This window comes from Eleginops maclovinus, chromosome 10 (assembly GCF_036324505.1).
Source record: "Eleginops maclovinus isolate JMC-PN-2008 ecotype Puerto Natales chromosome 10, JC_Emac_rtc_rv5, whole genome shotgun sequence".
NCBI classification, from domain to species: Eukaryota; Metazoa; Chordata; class Actinopteri; order Perciformes; family Eleginopidae; genus Eleginops; species Eleginops maclovinus.
This window is the reverse complement of record NC_086358.1, coordinates 22,554,957-22,562,924: the sequence shown is the minus strand read 5'-3', so window position 1 is coordinate 22,562,924 and position 7,968 is coordinate 22,554,957. Positions and strand designations below refer to the sequence as shown.

General features: G+C 44.7%; 1 long non-coding RNA gene across 1 annotated transcript; it reads right to left on the bottom strand.

The window, feature by feature from the left end:
- Nucleotides 1-3,868: 3,868 nt before the first annotated feature.
- LOC134870529 (uncharacterized) lies at nt 3,869-4,584 on the bottom strand. The gene is made up of 2 exons (XR_010166581.1): nt 4,387-4,584; nt 3,869-4,202 (listed from the first exon to the last, which is right to left on the bottom strand). It is a non-coding gene; the product is annotated as an uncharacterized LOC134870529 (long non-coding RNA).
- Between the last annotated feature and the right edge of the window lie 3,384 nt (nt 4,585-7,968).

The window sequence follows — 7,968 nt, the reverse complement described above, 5'->3', positions numbered from 1 at the left end:
TGGTAGACTGGCGTATACGCTGGACCCGATTATGAACGTACACATAGAACCGTCTGGACTGGTTGTAAATGTATCCAAGGACAACTTTGCTATCAGTGTAGAACTTTGTGGCATCCAGCTTTAGATCCAGTTCATCCTGAATCAGCTCAGCCATTTCCACTGCTAAGACTGCTGCACACAGTTCAAGTCTGGGAATGGTCGGGTCTGATTGAGGGGCAAGTTTGGCTTTTGCCATGACAAATCCCACGTCTACTGTGTCTTCTTGGATGGCTTTCAGGTAGGCTACGGCACCAATGGCCTTCACAGATGCATCGCTAAAGACGTGGAGTTCTACTCGCTCAGCCTTGGCTGGGCAGATGCCTGTGTACATCCTAGGTATATGAAAGTGCCTCAAGTCTTGAAGCGAGTTTCTCCAAGCTTCCCACTTGCCTAACTTATCTTCAGGCAATGGGGTGTCCCACTCCGATGTCTCAGAATTCAACTCTCTGAGAAGGCCCCTGCCTTGGATCGTAACTGGAGCCAGAAACCCTAAAGGGTCGAAGACACTGTTCACCATTGAAAGAACCCCTCGACGGGTGAATGGTTTGGTGTCGGTTGACACAGAGAAGGTGAATGTGTCACTTGCTATTTCCCACAGGAGCCCCAAGCTGCGTTGGGTGGGTGACTCATCTCCACTGAGGTCTACATCCCTTTTGGCTTGTACGCAGTCCTCACTTGGGAAGGCTTCCAAGACAGCCTGACTGTTTGAGACAAATTTGTGGAGCCTCAAGTTAGACTCAGCAAGTGAGGCTTGAGTCCTATGAAGCAGCCCAATAGCCTCTGCATCAGTTGGGACAGAACAGAGGCCGTCATCAACATAAAAGTGCCGTTCGACGAAGTTGACTGTGTCTGTTCCATATTTTTCTGCGCCATCTCTGATGGCTCTTCTGAGCCCATAGATCGACACTGCAGGAGATGGGCTGTTCCCGAAAACATGAACTTTCATTCTGTAGTCAATGACCTCGTTGGCTACGTTGTTGTCCTTGAACCATAAGAATCGCAGGTAGTTTCTGTGTTTTTCGTCCACAAGGAAGCAGTAAAACATTTGTTGAATGTCTGCCATCACAGCGACCTTGTCCTTTCGGAACCGCATGAGCACTCCTAGAAGGGTGTTGTTCAGATCCGGTCCAGTCAAGAGCACGTTATTCAAGGAGATCCCAGACTGTTGGGCACTTGAATCAAACACTACCCTGATTTGATCGGGTTTCTGTGGGTGATACACGGCAAAGCTTGGTAAATACCAGCACTCTTCTTCTCTTAGCTCTGGTGCCACCTCAGCATGGTTGTTTTTCAGCAGTTTACCCATAAATTCCACGTATTGCTGTTGCATTTCTGGCTTTCTTTTGAATTGGCGTTGGAGTGAGCCAAACCGCTTGAGTGCTTGCTCGCGGTTGTTGGGAAGCTGTTGCCTAGGTAGTCTGAACGGCAATGGAGCAACCCAGCTGTGTGAATCGTTTCTGTAGACGTCTTTGTCCATCATTTTGAGGAAAGTTTCATCTTCGATTGAAGGTGCTAGCTTATTGTCATGTTCCGTGCAGTCAAACACATTTTGACCCAGACTGTGTTCCTTAGCTCTGGGTGGTAAGGCACTGTTTCCTGGCAGTCTGTCGTGAAGTTCCTCTTTAATGTGCAAAAGGCTTGTGCATGGCTGGAAGAGTGAGGGCCGATGACAGTCGACCATGGCCGTCCGGAAGGAACTGACGTTCGGCTTGTGTGTGCTCCCTAGACAGACTTCTCCGACCAGCACCCAGCCTAAGTCAAGGCGTTGTGCGAAGGGTGCATTGGCGGGGCCATTTATTTGTTCCCTTACTTTGTGTGCTCTGATTGCGTCTCTCCCTAGCAGCAGGAGGATTTCAGCAGTGGGGTCCAGCTTTGGGATGTGTTCTGCTACCTTTGACAGGTGAGGCTGATGCAGAGCGGCATTTGGTGTGGGAATTTCAGACCGATTATCAGGTAAGTCATTACACTCAGTGAGTGGTGGTAAGGGAATCCTAACTTTTCCATTGAGGGACTCCACGATAAAATCTGATGCCCTTCTGCCGAAAGTGTCTACTATACCAGAACATGTTTTCAGTTGGTAAGGATATGGCTTAGTGTGGATGTCAAACTTGTCAAAGAAACTGGACTTGGCCAACGATCGGTTGCTTTGGTCGTCTAACACGACGTAGGCCTTGATGGCTTCCTCTGGGTGGTCTTTCTGGTACACTCTTGCCAGGCATATCTTGGAGCATGACTGTCCGACTTGTCCTGTACCACATACTGCTGTGCAGCTTGCGCTAACCTCACTGGTGTCGTTTACCTCTTCTCCCTCCCCGCCATGCTGTGGCGAGGTCAGAGGAGTCGTGAGGTGCGGTGCTGGTCCTGGGTGCATAGCTGAGATATGTCGGGTGCTGTCACACTCAAAACACTTAACAATTGTAGTGCAGTCCTTTGCCATATGGTTGGTTGAGCTACAGCACTTAAAGCAGATTCCGTTTTCTTTCAGAAATACCTTTCTGTCATCAAGAGTTTCGGCTCTGAAGGCTTTGCACTTCTTCAGTGGGTGGGGTTTTGCATGTATTGGGCAGATCTTACTCGGATCACTAGAGACATTTGACTCTGTGGGAGTGACATTGATCTTGTGAACTGCAATGGGTTTCTTGAAGGTTTTAGGAAAGGCACCTTCAGCTCTGACAGATGACATTGTGGTGGTATTTAAAAAGGCAAAGCTAGGGTCATTTCTCTTCTTGGCCTCATAGCATATGAGTTTCGTGAAGTAATCAAACGGTGGGAACCGTCCTCCATTTGCTTCTTTATACTTAGAACCGGCCGAGATCCATTTTTCCTGGAGTCCATAAGGCAGCTTGGTCACTATGGGTTCAATTCCGCGTGTCGTGTCCAGGTAGGACAGGCCTGGTAAGTAGCCATCTTCTTTAGCACACTGCACTTCCATAAGCAGGTCAGCTAGCTCTCGTAGCTTCAGATTTTCCTTGGCTGAGACTCTGGGAAATGCATCCAGTCGGGTAAAGAGGGCCTTTTCAATCACCTCTGGGGCTGCATAACACTCCTGAAGACGTTCCCAAGCTTTCCCCAGTGCTATTTGTGGACTTGCTATGTGCACTGCACGGAGACGTTTCACCTGGTTGCTGGACTCTTTTCCAAGCCATCGCGTCATCAAGTCCAATTCCTCAGTGGCTGTGAGACCAAGTCCTTGAGTGGCATTTTTGTATGATGACAGCCAAGCACGATAATTTTCAGGTTTATCATCAAACTCGTACAAACTTGTATTCACTAGGTCACGCCGAGCTAAATATTGTGCCAGGTGTTCAGTTGCAGGCATACTTTGAGTATTTGTTGGCTGGGGGTTGAAGGATGGAGCTCCAATATTCAAGTCACTGATCTGCGAGGTAAGAGTCTTGGGAATAACCCGCGGACCTTCTCGGGTAAATGGATTCTGGCTGACTGACTCTTTGGCTGCTGGTGGCGCATAGTCTAAGTCATAGTCTGTAAAATCCACATTGTTTGTGCTGTCGTATGAAAAAACAGGCGGCTGATGGCGTGAAACAAAGGGGTTGTTCGGGCTATAACTGAGAGTGGCATAGGTAATTGGTTGAGTTGGTGGCGAACTAGCCTTCATGGCTGTTTGTCGGACGGAGTTAGTGGAATGGAAGTGAGTTTGGATGTGTTCACTTGTCCGTTCAAGTTTGCTTTGTTCTGTTGAATTTGTTTCATCCAGCACAATATAATTGTTGCTTCCTGAAACTGCTGATTCCCAGACAGCTGCTACGGCTTCAGCTTCTGCTGCTTCACGGCAGATGGCTAGTGTTTCAGCCTCAGTCTCTTTTTTCACTTTTTCTATCCTAGCTTTGGCTTCTTGCTCAGCATATTCGGCACGCACTTTAGTAGCTGCTGCTTTTGCTCGTGCACGAAGTAAAGCATTGGTTGATGAGGCAGATGAATGAAAGCTGCTTCCACTTTTTCCTGATTTATTAGATGTAGTTTCCATCTTGACTCGTTATTCAATGCTAACTTCTCAGTCTTTTCACTGTGTTGTCTTCACTGCAGTGTAACAACTGAAGCTATCCAACAAGTTAAACTCTGATGCAATAACCAGGAGTCTGTGTCGTAGTTAACATTTCACTGTTGTTTACTGAAGATTCCAGCATTACATGGCAGAGTGAAAACTGCAACAAAACAAAGTTTGACATTTTTTAACATAAAGTTCAGCTTCACATGAAGTCTTATGAAATATCCTTGTAAATACATGTAAATAAAAACGATCTTTTAAGACTTATTATTACCTTCTCTTTCAACTTTAAACTTAACTTAATCTATCAATTATTTAACTTAACAATGAGTTTTACTTACGACTTTGCTTCTAGCATCTTTCACGGTCAGGAATTCTTAAGTATTAACTGTTTTCAACAGATAGGAACTGAGTGGGAAGTAACTGATGACAAGGCAGGAAGTGGTAAGGAAGTTACAGGAAATTGTATCAAAGTAAAAGTTTGTATTCTTTCTCAATGTGTCAAAATAAAAGTCAAAATATATCGCCCTAATGGCGACACACCATGTATGTTGAGTTGTTGGAGGAGCACGCGACATGAGATTTTCATTGCCAACATATACGCTGTATCTGCTGTGCATATGACAAATAAAACCTTGAAACCTTGAAAAACCTTGAAAACTGCGGTAAGCGATCCAGAGCTGTTTTCGGCAAATAGAGCTCGAGTGTGGAGAGCACTGAGAGATACGTTTCCAACAAACGTACACCCTGACAACGTTCTTATTGAACCACTGGGGCAGGAAGAAAATCCAAGGGCCTATGTGGCCAGAGCCATTCAAAAGTGGAGAAACATTACTGGAAATGACCCGGATTTAGGTCGAATGGAGCAGTCAATTTTACGAGCTAAAATACTGAAGGGGCTTCCTCAGCCAGTGAGGAGTAAACTAGCGGAAGTGGTTGGTCTTGGAAGCATGACAAAGAGTGTTTATATGGACCATATAGCTCATCAGGTGGAGCTACACAGGAAGAAGGAATGCGATCAGAAAGAACAGGATCAAGAGATCCTACGAAAACTCAACCAAGTGCAGTTGATGGATACCAAGAAGAAGGAGAAGATGCAAGCTCTGGTGATACCGAGTCAGTCTCTATTGAATCAACAGCTACCACAACCACAGCAAAACCAAGTTCAGTTTCCACCAGCCCAGCCAACATTAGGGGTCCCAGCCGGTCCCTTCACACAACCAACTTCCGGTCAGATGCAGACCTGGAGAGGAAGAGGTAGAGAAAATTTAGGAGGAAGAGGAGGAAGATTCGAGCCATATTTCCAACCGTCTTCAGAAGCATGCTATAATTGCGGACAGTGTGGCCATTTTGCCCGTGAGTGTAACTTCAGAGGAAACTCAAGAGGAGACTTTTGGAGGTGGAGAACAGATGAGAGAGGAGAAGGATGCTTATTCATCTGTGACAGCTCAGGAGGTTAATCTAGATCTGGAAGAGGAGTTTGTTGATTTGGATAGGAGGGAATACATGATAGGAATCAATCTAATAGTCTCTCCGAAAGTAGACGGAAAAGGGAGCTGGCACAATTTCATACTCTGGAATCCTACCATTGGAGGATCAGTATAGGAGAAAAATGGGGTATAGGGCTATTTCCATGGTATGGGGTGACCTTTTTGGCGGATCACATTGATAATATCACTTATACCTTGCAGGGGTTTGCTAATGAAACCATAAGGGGATTTTGCTTCTTATCCAATACTCAAAAGAGCCATAGGTTGACATTGTTAAAGCATGACATGGCACTGGACTATATTTTAGCCAAACAAGGTGGCCTATGTGTAGCGTTGAATTTAACCGGAGACGCTTGTTACACGTTAATTCCAGATAGTTCGGACAACATAACTAGTGTGATAGACGCATTGAAGGATATAAGGGATGAGTTTGGCCCATCAAAAGGAGCAGGAGGGTCTGCAAATGCTTGGTTACAGGACAAATTCGGACCGCTAGGAGCAGTAGTGGTTCAAGTCATGGTGGGAGTGCTTATATCATTATGTGCGATGTTCTGTTTCTGTACACTGTTATTGACTTTCGCAAAGGCCATGATAATGAGATGGGTGGGTGTTGTGATGCCTGGTGATCCATCTCAGATGCCATTATTACAGGTGGCTGGTAAAGATGGCGACGAGGCAGAAGTATGGATAGAAGGGAAGGTACTGGAGACATATCCATATTGAACGTCCGATTTTGATATGCTCATGACATTTATATCTATTAGAGTGTTGTCATGTGGTAATTATACTGGGGGATTCTAGGTTTAGGGGGGAAAAAATGGAAATCATAACCTCCAATAATATGAGCTCATGAATCTGACATCATAATCAGTGTTTGATGTTTTACTTTGCATCTGTTGTTTTCTGCAAAGATACTGGTTTTTGTTTTTCTTTCCTTCCATAAGGACAAGGGGGGAATGTACACTGGAGGGATCCAGACACGGAAACTGGACAATTAAAATGGACTGAAGGATTCTGAACAAGGACGTTATGACAAAGTGTTCGGATTCGACATATGAGCGACCCTGACCCATGTCTTTTTCTTACATATATATTTGTATGAGTTATACTTACACGTCCATATTATTGTCACTGTATCAATGTGTGGGGAATGATGTTATCTGGTATTGAGTAGATATGTGGGGACCTCATTTGTTTTCTTTTTATTTAACGCCTAGGGAAATTGGGTGTAGGCAGGGAAAGGTCCATTGGAAGGTGCGATGGGTCGACCAGCCTGAATTTGGACATCATTTCGATTTTGATTTCTGAGGTTCCATATGTATTTGCTTAAGTTACATTCTATACATATTGTTATAAATAATTAGAGTTCCTCCTTTTGATAGGTCTGGAGTACTTTGTGTGGTCGCCTAGGGCAGAGGGGCCGTGAGAGAATTTTCCTGTCTAGAGTGTTTGAGGGTAATTTGGGAAGATGACTGTCGGACAGGTTTTTCGCTCTCGCACTCCATAAAATTGTATTAGTGTTAAAGTTATGCTGTAGAAAGCATGTAGTGGAGGAATTGTTACCTATAGCAAAATTATAGTCATGTATGGTTTATTATTCTAGTTTCGAGACTCTGTGTCGTCTCGAAGGGGGGAATATGTGGTGTATTTAATCTGGAGATACACAAAGGTGAATATTCTCTGAGGCCAGAGGAATACTGGGGGGAAGAAATGTGAATAACATCTGGAATACGTTAGGGTCCAGCTAAAGAACTGACCTAGGCCTTTTAGTGGGGCACATAGGGGTATTGTTTACCTTATGGGAGACCCACACTTTGGGTGCGCACACTCTTTTTTCCTCTTTAAATGGCATGCACAAAGACTGTTCGGGGGACTTCCACATTTGGCCCTGGGAAGCTCACATCGCCCGTGTTGGTATCTGTTACTATGCTGTTGTAATAAACCTTATTATATACAAGCTGGTGGCTCCGGAGACTTCTTCATCGTCTTCACAAACATCGCTGCAAGATATACTTCAGTGCTCTGAATCATGTTGTATCTTTTCATTTACAGATATCTATATCTACAGCAAAATGTGGGACCCAATATCGGTACCAAGAGTGGAGAGATGGGCTCCACAACTTTAATGATCGAATAGTATTCGATCTCCAGCTGTGTCTTGACATCAGACACATGTTGCATGTTATTATTAAATCTAATTTCTTTGAAGTAAAATAAGTCAAATAATTTTGATGGTGATGTTTTTTCATGAGTATGTATCTCCCTTAGGTTCATACTGCAGTGAGCAGAGTTGTCCAATATTTGGAGCTAAACACCGGACTCAAATACCCCTCTGCTGACACGATACTTCAGGGCTATCTTCACTTTGAAGCGCTCTGTGACCATGATTACCGCCGGTATTCGTGTGTCACATGTGGTGACAGTCTAAAAAAA